The following is an 18,458-nucleotide window of genomic DNA, read 5'->3' as shown; positions in this document are numbered from 1 at the left end:
TGCAATCACATATAATGTCCTATATACAAATTCCCCTCCATCCCTGAATTTTTCTGAACTGACATGCCAAAGGTCTAGCTTTCAGTCTGGGTTTACGGGACGAGTGACAGTGAGGTGAACAGTCTCAGCCTTGTCACTAGTGATTATTTATTCATTTGCCAAAGTTTGGTGTGGCTGGTTGTCCCAGCAATAGAATAAGGGGGGGAGGTGCAGGTCAGGACTGAGGGGCATTGTCAGGACTGTGTGGGGCTCAGGTCTGGAAGAGCAGGGCAGCTGCAATCAGGACTGAGGGGCATTGGCAGGGCTCAGGGCTGGAATAGGAGGGGGCTGCAGATCGGGATTGAGGGGCATTGGCAGTGCCAGCGGAAGCGATGTATGCCTGGTGCTTCTCTGCGCTATGTCTGACACAAACCAGTGTTATTTCCCTAGTTTTAATGAGTGCAAAATCCTAGCACTGTTTTTAAGGTGGATCATTGATCCCGTATATACCTTGGATCCATTATGGGAGATATTGGGGGGGGGGGGGGAAATGTAATTGAAAATGCAGATCTCACCAGACATAAAATATACCCAGTTAAATGGTGTATTCATGTTAGAGCGTGTTGCGTACATCACTAACCAGTGGTATCAGCGCATAGTATCGCTTCAGCCCTGTGTTAATCTAGATATGCAGATTGAATAACGCAATCTGTGATCTGGAAGCTGTGATCGCGCATGCACAAACCCCAACACTACTGCTCCTTTTATTGTATTTATTATTACAAATCCAGTCCCTGTTCAGATTGCAGAGCTATAGCCATCCAGCTTTTCCCCCTGTTCTCAGAAATGTGGAGGAAACCAAATACTTTGTCTTTGTTTAAGAAACACTCATATAACTTTAAAACGGCCACAATTTTTCCCCACCTGTAAAACAAACAGATACATTTCAGGCTAGAACTCCGTGCATCAAATCTCAGCCAACTGTAGATTTTAACAGCTGAGTTATAAACCTAGTGAAAAGAAATATTACTAAAGTAAACTCTGACAGCTCTTTAGTTGTGGAGCTAGGAGAGATGTTACAATAAAGGAAAGAGAGAGAGAGAGAGAGAGAGTGTGTGTGTGTGTAGATATTCTTCACTGACAATGTGTTTTCTTCATGTATTTATGTATCCCACACGTACAAACAGAGAGACGTGAACACAAAGATGGAGAAAGAGAAGAATGTGACTATCAGGGAATATTCACAAAGGTGCAGATAACAGATCAAAAGCCTGAACACTGAGGAGGAGGAGGAAATGGGATATTTAAAACACCAGGTCAGATTCTGATCTCAGTTGCACGGATGAAAATTGGAATGTTTCTGTTGATTCTGTTGAAATCGATGGGTTTACTCCACATTCACCCTGATGTAAACGACATCAGAATCTGGTTTCTGGGCACAAAGCAATCAGAAGAACTGTGAATGAGTGTGGAAGGAACGAGGGGGAGAGAGAATGTGTGTTTCAGGTCTGAAATGCAGGAGGAGTTAAGTTTTCAGTACAATGCAATTAGGATTCTGTTTCCAGATGACTGCTCTAGGAAGATGAGAAACTGGAGACGAAATCAAAGGGAAGCATAATCTACAAACCCAGGCAGTAACCTCCCTTCACCCAGCTGCTTCTATCCCCCTCCCACTCCAAGATTTAAGAAACCCACTTCTCTCCCTTACCCCAAATATCCAGAAGCAGACGCACCCCAAGACCGGGCGCCTCCGTACTCCAAGCACTAAGGCAGCACTCACTCATCTGGGTAGGGTGACCATGTTCCCATATTATCGGCACCTTCCTGTTGTTAGGGGCTTTGTCTTATGGCAACTAACCCCCCTCCCAAAAAAAAGTGTCCAGATTTTTCACACTTGCTATCTGATCACCCTACACCTAGGTAAAGTTTTAAGTTGTCCCCCTTTGCCAAGACATCTTAGAGTCAGAGCAAAACCAGTGAGCTGAACACAATGGAAATAAACTTTTCCTGGAGCTCCGAAGAGAAATCTGGTGGCTGCTCTTAGTTTTTACACTAACATTTCCTCTGATCCTATCCATCCGCACGTTCTCTCAACAGCTTCCAGCCAAGCACCGGCTGCTCCGAGACGCTGTCCATATTTCATTCCAAGCGGAGCGTTTGAGTCCCACTGCTCTGCATACACATGCCCTAGCTCAGGGGTTCTCAAACTGCGGGTCGGGACCTCTCAGGGGATCACAAGGTTATTACATGGGGGGTCGTGAGCTGTCAGCCTCCACTCCAAACCCCGTTTTGCCTCCAGCATTTATAATGGTGTTAAATATATAAAAAAGTGTTTTTAATATATAAGGGGGGTCGCACTCAGAGGCTTGCTATGTGAAAGGGGTCACCAGTACAAAAGTTTGAGAACCACTGGTCTAGCTAAAGGTTCCCAAGGCACCTCCGAGCCCCGCTCCTCTCCCCCACCCCTTTATTTTCACTTCCAACCCCAATGCTGTTCAGAGTCCATGCTTAGCACACTCATATTTTAGCCAAACAGCCCCATTCCACCCCCACCTGCCGAAAATCTCCCAATCTGTTTCAATGCAGCTGGAAGGGGGAGGTTTTTTTTCTGCAAATGTCTCTATTTATAGCTCGGCCAGTAGGACTTTGAGAAACCCAAAAAACTCAGAGTCCCTTTAGGGAAGCTGTTACCTACTCCCGCCCGCCCCATGCACGCAGCCTCCTGCGCTGGATCTACCTCAGGATGCGACAACTGCAAGCCGGGGCAACTGGAGGAAGCCAGCAAACCCCAGGTCCTACCTGAGCCAGCCAGCCTCGTCCTCTTCTCCCGCTCGGCACTGAGGTGAGGGCGACCAGATGGCACCTGCCTCCGCTGCACTTGCCATAGCGAGCTGCTTCTGGCTTTGCTTTCCTCCGCTCGACCGCCCCCCTGCCCTGCTGAGGGGAAGAGGGGCGGGGGGAGTGAAAGGGGGGCTCCTAGTGCACAGCTATCCTCTCTTTGCTTTACATCAGCAGGCTGCAGTGCCTCCCCCCTAACTCCGCACATGCTCACCCGCTCTAAGCCTGCCGCGCGCTCGTGGAGGGCTGCCACTGCAGAGCCGCGGCCTGCGCGACGTTCCCTGCCAAGAACAAAGCCCCTGCGTGGCCAGCCAATGGGGTGCTCCTGAGCGGGAGCTGCACCTGGCCTCCATCCCTTTTCCCTGCTGCCGCCCCGAGAGGCATCGCCAGGTCAAGCTAATATGTAGGTGTAGAGCAGGCCTCAGAAAAGACTGAGTGTCTGAGCCGTGCAATGGGGCGGGGGAAGGGGGGGATGGCTTGGAAGATCCCCTCCCTTTCAGTGCTTGGGAGCCCAGCACTCCTGTCCCTCTGCAGCAGGGGAGGGCGAGCTGGGAACCAAGCAAGCTAGGACGTGCTTGCTCATCGCTGTGGCAACCCGCCGGGCGGCCGGGCGGGAGAGGAAGGCTGCACAAAAGGGGAAAGTGAGCCCAGGACAAAGGCAGCCAGGAGGGGAACAAAACTGAGGGCTTGCCCTGGAATCCGACCCCCACTCCCCACTCCCAGCACCCTGCTTAGATTGATTTGGAAGTGCCAGGCCTGCTCAGGCTTGGGGAAGAAAGTGCGGGGGTTGGGAAGAGGGTCTCATTAACTGAAAGCTCAGCAGTCTCTGAAATTGGGGGCAGATGTCAAAAGGCTCTGTAGGGAAAGCTCGTCACCTCCCCCCAGCTTTTTGTGGAGGGAGAGGTAAGGGGAAGGAGGTAATTTGCTTCCTGGTTTAGCAGGGGTGGGAAGCTGCCCCCCCATCCTGAGTCCCCAATTAGATCTCCATGCTGGAAAATGGATGCAGGTGAAATTCAAGCTGTCCCTGCCCCTCAGGGCCTGGGACCCAGTTCATGGAGGTACCAAAGCAGCCGGGGGTCGGGGGGATGGGGTGTGGACACACCTGGCCAGACCATGCGTGGTGCAGTGTGCAGCTCCTCCTTGTCTAGGTCCAGCCAGCAGCATCCGCACCAAACACCTGTCTCCTGGCCAGCAGGGCCCTTTCCTGGTAGGTGAAGATTCCCTCCTCCCAGCTCTGACAGAACAACCCCGGTTTGTTCCTTTCCCTTGATCTCTGAGCCTCAGGCGCAGACCAACTTGTGAGCAATGAATGAGCCCTGGGTGCGGATGGCAGCCAGGCCCAGAGAACAGGCCTGGATGGCTACTACTGCTCATGACTCCATTAGCAAGTAAGCAAATAGATAGGTGTCCACATGGCAGTGATGGCAGCTGATTCTCTGGCAGCCCAAGGATTGGGAGGGGTTGGATTTTCTCCCCTGCCATTATAAAGAGAGGGGCTGTGGCCAGTCAGGGTCTAGGATGGAGATGAATGACATCCCTGTGGTTAGGACACTGAATTGGGGGACCTGGGTTCAATACCCCACTTGGCCACAGACTGCTTGCGTGACCTTGGGCAAATCACTTTGGCCGGATCCAGAAAGGTATTTTGGTGCCTAGCGCTCACTGAAATCAATTGATCAGATTCTTGTGAGCAGCTGGCCCTTAGTCTGTCAGTGCCTTGGTTCCCCACACTTAAAAAGGAGGCTAATGCTGCACAGGGGTGTGAGAGGATAAAGGCAATGGAGATCGTGAGGGGCTCCGATACTCCCATGATGGAGGCCGCACAAGTACCTTAAAAATAGGGTTGGCTTTCAACAGAAGGTGTCATGGCTATTCTGCGGACTCCCCTTATTAGCAAGCGTTGGATCCCTGCAAGGAGGGGCTGACCAGTTCCTGCTGGCTCATTGGGTGCGGCTTGTTAAGGCTCCTTGGGCAGAGAGGTCTGGAAGAGGCAGGCTCAGGGAGAAAGTAGAGGCCGAGCGTGTTCACTGTAGTGGTGTAATGCCCAGTAAAGTCATTCTCCCCTGCTAGGTGTCTAGTCTGGTCATTTACAGCTGGCTATAAAAATGGTGCCCAATCAGAGTGGTGATCTGGTGCGAAGGACTCAATAAGGGGCAGGGTGTCTGGCTCAGTGTGGACTGATTCCACCCCCTGACACTCCACTCTCCCAGCCACCAACAGCTGAAGGGCGGTTGGATCGGGGGTTCGGCTCCCTGTATAAAATGAAGTAGCAATAGGTAATGAAGCCAGGACACACCCCTTCTAACTAAACCACAAGACTTTAGGGAGGGGTGAGTAACGCCTGCAGTCCCTATTCATTGATCCTCAATCCCTCTCAAATGCCCTAATCGCAGGAACATTGCAAATCAGTAGAGCCTTTGAAGGAAAGAGAAACTGGGAGCTGTCCACGAGCCCTTGGGGTGAATCACACAGCCGCTGCAAACCTGTGCTCTGGGGCCCTGTGGAGCGTGTCCTGGTAGAGGCTGACAGGGTGAGGATGCTAACCCAGCAGGCAAAGGTAACTAAGAGAGCAGGGGGACTCCTCCCTCGAAGGAGGGAGCCAGGTATGTGCTGAAAGGCAAGGGATGCACTAGGCATATGGGAGCGTCATTGTCATGCCTAGCCTCAGGGCACCTTCTCCAGCCCTTCTGCTGTTTTCATGGCCATAGGGGCTCTGACGCTGTTCATCAGCACTTCTTCGGCCCAGCGGCCAGTTCTGATCTAGTTCTTGGGTCCGTTAGGTGCCGGCTTAAAGTCATTGCCTTCTCTCCAGGAGACAAAGCTAATGCTCTCACCTTCCCCCCCCCCCCCAACCCCCAGCTCTAGTTGCGCAGACTGATGCTGATGGCTCGGTCGCCACAGTCTCCATCACCACTGTGTCACTGCCCATTCATTAACACCCTAGTGAGCTGTGGACAGTGCCATAGAGGAGCTGGAGTTCCTGAAATGCTTCTTTCCCCCCGATCTTTAACTTGAGGCTGTGGCTAACAAAGACAAGAGCCAGGGCTAATGGAGCCTGCCATACTGTGGCAGCAGAGCCATCAATGCCATGGATTGGCAAGCTAAAGGTGCCAGGACTAAGGCAAAGCTTATAGAGCCAAGGCAGAGTTCTGGTGCCAGCCAATGATGCCAATGTTGATAGAGCCGGGGCTAGGCCAAAGAAACCAGTGATGAGAGGGCAAATGGAGCTAACTCTGACAGAGGTCGTCTGACCTCCTGAGAAATGCTACTTTCCTGTCTCATTATCCCAGGGGCTGACATGTGTTGATCTGGCCCAGTTCCACGCTTGTGGCCGAACTGCTATTCAGAGTGAAATCCTCTTTAAACTAGCCCCTGGCACATTAGAGCTAATGAACAGTGAGGCAGCCTGATTTATGTGGCACTATTGCACTGCCTTATCTGGTCAGCTGGTAATTATTCAGCTATCAATGGGAACAGGAATTTGCCCCCTTGGGGCTTAGGTGCTCTGGGCAGAAGCTGCATCCATCGGCAAGCTTTTCCCTGTATCCTTTTCTATATCTGATTGCTTTTCCTTTCCCCTGTGTCTTCCTCCAGACAGCCACACAGTCTCCCTTCCTGCAGAGCTCCTAAGGCCTGGGGGAAGGAGAACTTCTTAGAGTCTGCAGTGTCCCTCCCTCAACAGAGAACGCCCTACACCTCTGATACATGATCTCAGTGGGTGCAGCCTCTCTTGGCCTTGCCGCTGCCCTCAGTCTGGAAGGATCTCCCTCACTGCCTTCTGCGCTGTCCTTTCAAAGGGCAACAGCATTGGAGCAGGAGCAGGAAATCCACTGAATTGCCCTGTGTGGGGAAACCACACAATGGGGTTAGGTGGGACGGGTGAAGACAAAATGGGTCAGAGAAACGCAGGAGCAGGAGGAGGGCACTTTTTATGTAGAAACTTGGCAAGAAGGTAAATTATGCAGCTATTTCCATGCCCACATAATTGCGTAATCCACAAAACAGCGCCATTCTCTTAGCCTAGTTAATAGTGCAACAAGTAGTGTTAACAACCTGCACCCAACTCCCATGTGTGAACAATCAGCATCCATTCCTACATGTTAGCCTTCACTCATTCCTATGTGTAAATAATGTGCACCCATTCCCTGGTATATTTTCAAGATGCCCTTTTTCTAGCTAAGTCACACTTCCAAGGCACAGAAGTTGCTTTGCACAGAGCATTGCTGTCACTAGGGGACACCATGGTCGGTGGATGCAGTCGATAAATGTTCCTGTCTGAAATTTCAGAATGAAGCGATCAGAATCTAGTCAGCCTAGCGAGCATCCCCTTTTTGGGAAGATGAGCCATGTGTATTTCCGTTGACATATGGTTGATAGAGGAGGTAATCAGCTTCTTATTCTCCATTCTGAATTTTCTCACAGTAGGACTACTATTATTCTGTATCAGAGCACCTCTGTAATAACCCAAATGTATGGGGCCAGATTCTTAGCTGGAGTAAACTGGCGTAGCCCCAGTAAAGCAATGCTGATTTCCAATGACTGAAGATTCGGCCCAATTGTAAAAGCTTAGTAGCAGAGATGTCTATTGTTGGCACACTGGGATATGCCAGAGGACAGCTGAAAGCTGTGGTGCTGGCCAGACAATCTTGCCAAAGATGATAGCACATAAGGAGCCAAAGCCCCCTATCCACAGTGTAAAAAAATATGGTGAGAGTGTAGACAATGGGCCAAATTCATCTCTGTAATAACGCCATTGACTTAAGTGGAGTTGCCTCACGGATGTGTTTGCCTCTGTCCTTGACCGATCTTCCAATGCCTTGTAACAAAAGAAGCAGTGGGTTGTAAGTGTTCATATTTCTGAAAAATCTTTAAAGTGATGCTATAACAAAACTCCAGTGTGGAGAGATGCCATTTACAAGGGACCTAGAGATGCCAGGTATACAGAACTGTTGCTTTATAATTCCACCTCTTAAAAAAGGGCTTTGGTTCTTTTGGGGTGAATTTCTCTGAATAACATGGAGTTCATGTATATAAGACATTCCCTTCCTACAGCACAGGTAGAACATTAAGGCTCCAGGGTGGAACAAACTTAAAAAATATATACATTTCCCTACTGTAGCTGTTGCCAGTTGGAATAGTGTCAATGAAGCCACACTGATATATACCAGCTGAGGATCCAGGCCCATATTTCCAGTTTGGTTACTATTCTTTTTTTCAAGGCAACATGCTCATGTACTATCAGGAAACTATCTTCCACTGCCTTTAACTTAATGAACATTTAATGATAATCCGGAGAGGGTCAAAGGGAAACACAGAAATATCAAGCTATTTTTCAACCCCTTTCTCTTGGTCAGCTTAAATAAATTGTCAGACATATTTTAAGATTGTGGGCCTGGATCCTGGGGCCTTTGGGTACTACTAACACTCGGAATAATAATTAATTAGTTAATTAATTAATAGTATGGACATTGAAACGCTGTTGCTCAGAATTAAGCCTTGTGAGAGAGCTGGAAGCATTTGAATTTGGCTAATCTAAATGATATGAGAACTCAAGGAGGCAGAAGATACTTTAGACACTTAAGACCCCAAATCCCTCTCTTGGTTCTCTATGAGCTCACCCCACACACTGAGCCCATAGCCCAGCACCAGGAAAGAAAAAGCAGGAGCTTAGTTGGGTTTCTCAGAAGAAAGGCCCACAGGGAGTAGCCTGCTGAGAAAAGCACTGGCCATGGCAGGTCTGGCTTTCACTACAAAAAGCTTGGGAGCAACATGGATCAGTCAGTCATTCGGACATTATGCAAGAAGAATGTTCGTGCTGGTGCAACAACAAAGCCTGCAGCGAGTTAAATCTACCTAGGTAAGAAGCTTTGGAGGTTAGTGGTTAATTCACAGGGCACAATGTTTCTGTTAGCTGGGCATTTGGACGGGCATAACCATTGACCAGAGTTCCCCCTCCCCTCGCTAGATTCATATTGTAACTGCAGCTAGGACTCAAACAAGGAACCCTGAGTATCACAGGCAGCGGCTCTTCCTGGGCCAAGCCAGCTAGAGCGGAGCTAAACTTGGCTTAGCTGGGAGTTCTCTTAAAGAGACCAGGGTGGAAAACAACCTGGAGATTAGCAGCTTCCACACCAAACTCCAGAATACTATGGCTGTTCCCAGAGGAGGCTGAAGAGATCTTGCCCCAGCTGAGAGATGTGGGGGAGGTTTTTCCCTGAAGGAAATGAGGAAGTGGCTGGGGAAACTGAGGGTGTTTCCCCTCATCCTGGGGTAAATCATCAGCTGGTGAGGCGGAAAGGTCGAGTCCCTGGTGTGCGGCCAGCATGCTGCTAAGGGGGAAGATCCCAGGAAGACAGGAACAAGCCACTTTAGGTAAGTGAGCATTTGGCCACCAAACCTGGACTCAATTAAAATTTCAATTCTGGGTCATTTCTAGCAACTTTTTTGATGTACAAATGTCCCCCAGCCCTACCGGGAGGGACCCACACAGGCTACCCAATTGAGATGGTGACTCTCCATTTGCCAAGGTCTGGGAGCCATGACAAGGTCTGAGGAGACAGCAGGGAGTGGATAGGAAGATCTTGCCGCATACAAACTGGACCTTCATCTCATCCTTTGATGGGAACCCCACCAGACAGGAAGGAACACACAGAACTCCTGATATTGTGGAGGGTCTTATAACAAACAATTCAGCCCTACTGCAGGGCTGGGGTTAGCGCTGGCACTAGGGGACCTAGCATTTATAGACCCTAGGCTTACACTAAGGGCCTGATCCAAAGTCTATTTAAATCAATAAGAATCTGGTCAATGGGGGCCTTGCTGCTCTGACCTAGAGCTGGGGACCTGGTTCTGGTCCCAACTCAGGCCTCTTGTCCCATCGAAGAAGGTATCAAACAGTCCATATTGTCCCTAACATGGGGTGTGAATTCCTCCAGCTCAGCTAGGTGGAGCACATCTCAACAGCACAAGCCAAGCAAGACCACTCTTCATCTCTGCATGTGATGCTGCAGGACTCTTCACGTCAGCAGGTGAGCCAAATGAACCCAAAGCTTTTGAGAGCCATGGAACTAGAACCAGCCTGTGGGCTTGGTGGATGTGGAGGGATGGGAGCATCAGAGCTGGTAATTCTAGGGGTAAGTAGAGAAGGAAGGGAGCACTTTGCCTTGCTGAGATTGCTGATGCAGCCCACTTGAGCGTAAAGACCTTCTACGCCAATGCCCTCTTTTGGGCTGTGTGTCTAGGGTGAAGTGGTTGAATTGCCACTCCATTACACTGAGGTTATACTGGTGTTAGTTGGTTGGCTTCCATGAAACTACATCATCATAAACCTGATGTAATTGGGTGGAGATTCCGGACCAATTCTCAACTGTGCCAAGTACCCTGGGTGAAGCAGAGAGTTGGGGCAGTCATTAGCTACTTCCTTATCCAGAGATCGCTTCCTCCTCTTCATAGTTTGGCTCATGGGTTCTAGTTTAGGCCCATCTTCTTCTGTTCTCCATCCTGAGATTTTGCCAGGCCCAACCGATGTAAATTGACACAGAGGCTTTTCAGGAGTCGCAACATTGCCATGACACAACACGATGCTGCTGCATCTGCTTTTCACATCACGATGCCATGTATGTACCAGATCATGCAATGTCATCATGCAGTGTCACATGTCTGCATGCCTTTTTGTGTTTCCATAAGTGCAATCACATTTCACTAGCACGGAGGTTCATGGTGAGTGAATTTTAAGCTCACCCACTCAGAGTGAACCTAGAGCATTTACAGTTCTAAATCTCTCATCCGTCCAGTCAGAAAAGAGAAACAGCACCATATGCTCTATGTGACCGTTCACAGCTAAAGGACATGGCTTGAATCTTGGACTTCCAGTTTGACAATGTGAGTGAACAAGATTCATGAAGAATTCTGTCCAGTGATGCCCAACAAGAAGTAAATTTGAGATAATCGTGACCTGCTCACAAATATCACAGAAACAGGCCAAAGAGGCAAAAATGATGGGGGGAAAGGATTCATTCTGACTTATCTACACATCAATGTTGTTAATAACAATCAATAAAAGGACTGTGCTATGTGCTTCTCTTGCTTCCGAGGCCATGTCCTTCACAGACATGACTGGCTTGAGCCTCACAAGTGGGCTGTGAGACACACGAATTAAATTCCATGCTCTAGAGAGTAAAAAGCTGTTCAGTCTTCTCTCCCATTCAGTCAGGGTCAGCTGAGCCAGTCGCCAAGGCTGCAGTTGTGATGGCACTGCTTTTTGATGGACATCTGTTCTCTAGGAAGATGATGGACCCACCAGCTCCCAGCTCACAGAGGGGCAACCAAAGCAGCTGTCAGACACCAGCTTCCAGTCACCCTAACCTTGGCCTAGTCTCAGTCCATGTCTTAGAGGGGAGAGGCTCTGTATGCCATTCCCCATCCCTGGAGCCATCCGGCCCACATTGTGCTGGGGGCATGTCTTGGCTCTGCCATCTAAAGCAAAGGTGTCGGGGACTAGCACTTTCACTCCTCCCCCTTCAGAAAAGACATTGGCCCGGGAAGAAGATCAGAAAGAGTTCCTCTTCCTCCTCCTTTTTGCTGGCATTCACTGCCACACAAAGATTAAAACAATTGCACCATTTATTTGGTTCCTATTTCATAAACATGTGGGTAGCCGATTTCCCAGCAAGCCTCTGCTATCAATCAAACTTGCCCAAAGTCCCCCTTTGAGCCCATGATTCCGAGAAGAAAGAAAACAAAATTGGACTAATTTATTATTCATTCGTTCATTAAGTCCGTATTAACCAGATATATTATAAAAGAAAACAGGATTGCACCTTTTGATCAGGGAACTCTCTGCTCATGAATATTCAGCAGCTTCCCCCCTCCCCTCTCATTTGCACATGCTTTGCTTCCCAGCCTGCATCTTTTGTGAGGCATCGGGCGCATCATTTGGGCTCCTCCGACACAGCTGATCTCCGACGCCACATTTACATGATATTTAGGGGTGGATATGAATGGCTCCCCCAAGGCCCATCTCTGTTCTCCAGTGTCGCACAGTGCAAGCTGTTAGCCAAGCACTCCCGCTGCTGCTTAGCCCATTAAAAACCATCAGACCAGAAACGCTGCAGCTCACAACACGTTTTTCTTGTCTCCTCACTGTCGTCATTTGTTTGGCTGGCGTGGCCTGAGTCTGTTTCCTCCCGTGTCCAACCTGCAGGGAACCTCGCTGTTCCTGGTGGGGTAATCATATTTTTCCATCCATAGGTGTCAGCCTCCAAAATGATACTGGGCCTGATCCAAAGCCCTTGGAAGTCGGTGGAGAGATTTCTATTGATTTCCATTTGCTTCTCTGAGCATCAGGGCAGACAGAGAGTGCACTGGGCTTGGATTCAGGAGACGTAAGTTCTAGTCCCCTGCTCTGCTACTGAACGCCCCTTTCTGCCTCAGTTTCCCCAAGTGCATATCCACTTTTGAATACCTTGCCTTTATAATATGACATCACCATCGGGGCATGAGGCATCACCGGTTACCACAGAGAGGGAGAGTGGGTGAAACACACAAATGGGACCCAGGATGCTGGGGCTCTATACCTGGCTTCGTCACTGATTGTATGACTGTGGTCAAGTTACTCAGCTGTGCCATGCCTCATTTCCCACATCTGGAGGACAGTTGGGGAGCGGCTCCATTTGTGATCCAAGAGGTTGTCCCCTCCTTGCGTCCAGAATAATGTTGAAACACGTTGCGGGGAGGAGGGGGCTGAGAGGTGTGTGGCCTGCCGCTGCGCGTCCTCTGCTGCTCGTTGTCTGGTGTAAATGACAGAGCCACATTGACCACAGTGGAGCTACGCCCAGTTGTGTCAGCTGAAGGTCTGACCCTGGATGGCATTCCCCCAGCACCTGTATCAGAAAGAGCACGTGATTCACAGGTTTGGGGTGTTTGTTTGGCAGAAGGAATCTGAGATCACTCAGGCTTTACAGCTGATAAAGGGGAGGTAAAATGTGGTATGGGGCAGACAGCAGGATGTGCTGGACGATAGGAGCAGGAGAGCTGGGCGGTGGTAGTGGGATGGGGCAAGGGGTGGACAATGGGGGCAGGGGAGCTCAGCGGTGCCGGCAGGATAGGGCGTAGCGCGGCTGATGGGGACAGGAGAGCTGGGCAGTACCGGCGGGACGGGGCAGGGGGCAGATGATGGTGGCAGGAGAGTTGGGCGGTACCGGCGGGATGGGACGTAACACGGACAATGAGGGCAGGAGAGCTGGGCGGTGCTGGCAGGACGGGGCGGGGAGATGGACAACGAGGGCAGGAGAACTGGGTGGTGCTGACAGGACGGGGTGAGAGGCAGGCGATGGGGGCAGGGGAGCTTGGTGGGTGCCGTTGGGACGGGGTGAGGGGTAGGCGATGGGGCAGGGGAGCTGGGTGGTACCAGCAGGATGGGGCAGGGGGTGGACGATGTGGGCAGGAGAGCTGGGTGGCAGGGCCGGATTAATCTTTTGTGGGCCCAGCACCAAACATATTTGTGGGCCCCCATGGAGGCAATGGAGCATGGCGCGGGGAGGTCAGTCCCCAGAGCAAGGGGCCAGCCAGAGGCAATGGGGCATGGCAGGGGAGGCCCTGCTCCGCCCAGCCTAGTGTGAGGCCACTATTTACAAACCATCAGTTGCCAGACGCATAGTGGCCCACCTGGCCCTGTGCTGCCCACATGCCCCTTCCCCTCGGGGGCGGGCCCATGCCACACCACACAGCCTCCCTCCACCCAACACCCCCCCTGACTCCCTATGGCCAGAGCCCCCCTGGACCCACTATGCCCAGTGCTCCCCCCACCCCACCCTGCAAATGCTCAACACCCTGCACAACACCACCCCTGCCCAGCACCCACCTGTCTACAGCCCCACCACAACTGTCCAGTACACTCACGCCCTAGTGCCCTAACACACATTTTCCCCGCCCCCGCACAGCCCATCCCCCACACCCCACAGATCCACTCCCCCAAGCCCTGCCTCCCAGGTGCACTCACCTGCTCTGCTGGGAGGTGACTGTGTCTGCTGGGCTGAGCCAGCAGCGCAGCCAGGGCTGGTCCCAGAGTGGGGAATTGCTCTGGCCCCTCGGGAGTGGTGCGATCAGCCAGGGCCTGCCCTAGCCGGGCTCCCTCAAGACGCACTTGCCTGGAGGGGCCCAGCCAAGCCCCCCGCACTGTTCTCCCCACCCCCACCTGGCTGAGACTGGCCAGGCTTCTGCACCAGTCCCAGGGGGCTCAGCTCCGGGGAGACAGATGGGGCCCCACAGGTGGTGGGAAGCAGAGACTGCCTGGAGCCAGAGGTGCATCACGATCCGGCCAGGGGAGGAGAGGAGCAGGGGGTGGGGCGAGGGGGCAGAGAGGATGGGCAGGCCGAGAGGAGCAAGTGGTGGGTGGGGGGAGCCAGTGAGGTCTCAGGGCGCAGTGCAAAAGGAGCAGGCTGGGGCCCCATATGAGCATGGGCCCAGCTCCATGGTGCCACTGGCACCATTGTAAACCTGGCACTGCCAGATGGTGCCGGTGGAACAGGGCAGGGGGTGGACGATGGGGGCAGGAGAGCCGGGCGGTGCTGGAGGGATGGGGCGAGGGGCTGACGATGGGGCAGGGGAGCTGGGTGGTGTTGGAGGGACGGGACGAGGGGCGGATGATGGGGACAGGGGAGCTGGGTGGTGCTGGCGGGACGGGGTGAGGGGCGGACGATGGGGGACAGGAGAGCTAGGCAGTACCTGTGGGACAGGGCAGGGGACAGACAATGGGGGCAGGAGAGGTGGGCAGTGCTGGAGGGACGGGGCGAGGGGCTGATGATGGGGGCAGGGGAGCTGGGCGGTGCCGGCGGGATGGGGAAGGAGGCAGATGATGGGGGCAGGAGAGCTGGCCAGTGCTGGAGGGATGGGACGAGGGGCGGACGATGGGGGCAGGGGAGCTGGGCGGTGCTGTCGGGACGGGGTGGGGGTGAACGATGGGGGCAGGAGAGCTGGGCAATGCTGGAGGGATGGGACGAGGGGCAGACGATGGGGGCAGGGGAGCTGGGCGGTGCTGGTGGGATGGGGTGGGGGGCAGATGATTGGGGCAAGAGAGCTGGGCGGTGCTGACGGGACGGGGAGCGGGGTGGATGATGGGGGCAGGAGAGCTGGGCAATGCTGGAGGGATGGGACGAGGGACGGACGATGGGGGCAGGAGAGCTGGGCGGTATGGGGCAGAGGGCGGACGTTGGGGGCAGGAGAGCTGGGCGGTGCGGTCTGGGAGGGGCAGAGGGCGGACGATGGGGGCAGGAGAGCTGGGCGGTGCCGGTGGTATGGGGCAGAGGGCGGATGATGGGGGCAGGAGAGCTGGGTGGTGCTGTTGGGACGGGGTGGGGGGTGGATGATGGGGGCAGGAGTGCTGGAGGGACGGGGTAGGGAGCGGTGATGGGGTGGGAGATCTGGGTGGGGTAGAGGCCTGACAGTGGGAGAGGCAGACAGACGGGGTGATGGTGCAGGATCAGGGAGCAGCACAAGACCTGGGCCTGCAAGTTGGAAAGAGGGCTGGGAGAGCGGCGCGAGGTCTTCTCCACGTTGCGGGATAGTGGAACAATGCAGACATGGCAGGCCAGGGCCCGATGACAGGACCAGCACTGACGTGACCGGGCAGGGCACAGACAGCAGAGACGAGAGGGTCAGGCTGAGGAGGGAGTGACGGTTGCCTGTGGGACAGGGATCCCCATCCCCACATCCTCCGTGCAGCTGATGAGGATATGGCGCCTTCCCCACCCCCTCCTCCGTGGGAGTGTTCGGCCTGCTCGGGTGCCTAGGAAATCTGGTCCCCTTCTGTCCCTCCCGAGGCTGCCGGGACTGAGCACAGACAGGAACATTTGTTGTTTCCACAGTGTGAAAAAGCAGCATATGTCTGCAGTTTCCACAGCTTGGGGAGTAGCGCTGGGAGGCAGAGCGCTCCCCGGGTGCTGTGTGTCAGGGACAAGCACACAGCCCGCCGGGCTACAGGGAGACGTGGGGTAGTGCTGCGGGGAGAAGGAAAGAAATCCATGTACCAGGCCCCAGCTGCGACTGGCTCCCCACTAGCCACTGAGGGTGTGCCCTCTGCCTGTGGGTGTGCAAGTGCCATGGGGAGCTGGCACTGCAAGTGCCATGGTGGTGGGGGCATTAGAAATGCAGTCAGATCCTGGACAGACAGACAGATATAGAGATGGACTGTGTGTGTATATATATATATATAACAGAGAGAGACTCACCTCTTGCTCCATTTATGTGAGTGCACCAAATTCTGCTCCTAGGGTTCCCTGCAAGGTCCCCTAGTTCCTTCTGGCCAGTGGGCCATGGCCACCTCTCTGATACATGGGATGCATCTGCCACATGAATCACCAGAACTGAACAGCATCAGGCAGCACTGCTCATGGGGTGAGCCCGCAGAACAGCCCTGCAGACCTATGTGGGTTCATAGTTCCAACTGCCGTAGGAGGCCACAGCTGAATACAGGCCAGGAGATTTGTTGTGTGCATGCTGCCAGCAGCTCCTGTGCAATGGGAACTGCTGGTGACTAATATTACAGGCTCCTGTCAGCCTCTGTCTCCACCTCCGCCATCCCCATCAGCTCCCACCTTCCTCCGAGAAACCCCTTTATCTAAGCCCCTTCTGCCTCTTCCGAAGAAAGCAGAAAAGTTTCAGCCCTGCCCCTGCTCTAGTGATAACCAAGTTACCTCAGGGCTGGGAGGAGACAGGCTCAGACTGTTTCGGTTGCCAGCCAGGGGTTAAGAATGCTGTCCTTTCTTCTGCACCACATCAGTCATTCGCCCTGAGGGCCAACAAGTTACTTCACTGGCTCCCTGGGATGAAGAGCAGAACATACAAGAAGGGGGAAGAGTCAGCATGCTAATCCCTCGGCCTTGGGCTGGTTGGATGAGAGCAGAGAGCAGACTCTTAAGAGGCATGGACAACTGTTGTCTGGCTGTTCTTTCTCCTCCTCCGGCCTCACATCCTCAGCCTCTGGAATAGAGAGCACCTTTCCATGGTGATGGACATCTCTGCATCTTCTGAAGGTTTATAGTGGAACTGTCTGTAGCCTGCCCCATATCTGTGTTCATAGGCACCGACTCCGTGGCTGCTCCAGCCCTGGAGCACCCACAGAAAAAAAATAGTGGGTGCTCAGCACCCACCAGCACCACTCGTCGCTGATCAGATGTTCAGTGGCCCCGCCGATCAGTTCCTCCCTCTTCCCCCCAGCACCTCGCACCCGCCACTGTTCAGTTGGAGGAGGGGACAGAGCAGGGGCGGGAAGAGGTGGCAGGGCGGAGCCTTGGGGGAAGGGGTGGGGGTGGGGCGGACCCTTGGGGCCAAGTGGGGGTGGAGCATCCCCAGGGAAAGCTGAAACTCGGTGCCTTTGCTGCAAGGGAGAGCGGAGCAAAGAATTTGTAACTGTATCATGTATTCAGTCATTTTGCCTTTTTTTTTGCTCCATGGAGCAGCCACAGGCAGATGGTGCTTTCCTCGCATTTACTTGTTACGCCGCTAATGATTTCACAAATATTGGTTATTAGCGCCTGGATAGCCAAACTTTGCTTCGTTGCGATTTGGTCACATGATATTGTTTCTGCTCCATGATTGGCTGAGCATCACCCCAGTAATCATTAGGTCGTTGGTGCATGTGCCGTTTGAACCGCCTTCAAAAAATTACTTTCCCCCAACATTGGCAGAAATAAACCTTGGCTGCCAGGTTTTGTTGTTTGGAAAGACAGGCGCCCCAGCTGCTAGGATGCTGGCGTAACAGTCAATGCTGGCTCTGCCAAAGACCTCTCATGTGACCTTGGGCAGGCCCCCTCCCTCTGCCTCCATTTCCCCAAGTTCACGTGAAGGTTTGAGTACTCGGGGCAATCTGTTGGTACTCTTCTCCCAGCTCCAGGGTTTGAAGTCCCATTGAACATCCATTCGAAATGGGAGAGTGGGGGAACAGACCAACTTTCAGTCACCCCAAAAGAAACCTTTGAGGAGGCACGTGGTGAGAGCTCAGGAGGGCAGGATGGGTGTGAAGCCCTCTGCCCAAGCCATCTCAGTCTGAGTGTGATGGGGACTGGTCGCCAGATTATTCAGCTGCTTCTTTCCCTGCCCAACATGCCAAGCAACAGCCACCCTAGGCATCCTGCTTCCTCCTCAGAGAAGGCTATTAGGTGGCTGGGGTACTACTCATTGGCCTGGGCAGCTGTCCAGGAACACCTGCCTGCAAGAGCCAGGATGGCTGCTGCATCCCAGGGGAAGGCGGCAACAGTGCACGAGGGGTGCTGCATTTCCATTTGAATGGGACATTATTCCGCCCAGTTGGCCAGAGCTGCTTGGGATTGTTCTGTGAGCCTGCCACTCACAGCTCACTGTTTAGACACACAAATCCCAGCCGCTTAATTTTGTGCACAATGGGAGAAGGAGATTAGGCAGTTCAAACACAAACAGATGAGCCTGGATTCGCCTTTTAATCAAAGCATCTTTACTCCACTTAATTGCGTTGTATGTGTTTATTCAGCTGTGGCACCACCACCACCCACGCCCACTCTCTCAGTCACTCCCTCCAGAGCCAGCTTTCCTCTAACATCTTCTGGGGAGGTGTTGGGAGCCAGTGGCTTCCACACAACTGCTGCTCCAGATTCTCAGCCTGGGGTTCT

General features: G+C 53.0%; 1 long non-coding RNA gene across 1 annotated transcript in view; it reads left to right on the top strand.

Moving 5' to 3' along the window:
* Positions 1 to 2,687: 2,687 nt before the first annotated feature.
* Positions 2,688 to 18,458, top strand: part of LOC101949270 (uncharacterized) — a 28,020-nt gene continuing 12,249 nt past the window's right edge. Inside the window, exon 1 of the long non-coding RNA XR_509283.4 lies at positions 2,688 to 2,821. This is a non-coding gene — a long non-coding RNA (uncharacterized LOC101949270). The remainder of the gene's footprint in view (positions 2,822 to 18,458) is intronic.

Source organism: Chrysemys picta, chromosome 7, assembly GCF_011386835.1.
Source record: "Chrysemys picta bellii isolate R12L10 chromosome 7, ASM1138683v2, whole genome shotgun sequence".
In the NCBI taxonomy this organism is placed as follows: domain Eukaryota; kingdom Metazoa; phylum Chordata; order Testudines; family Emydidae; genus Chrysemys; species Chrysemys picta.
Note: the sequence above shows the minus strand (reverse complement) of the source record. Positions and strands in the feature narration are given on the sequence as shown.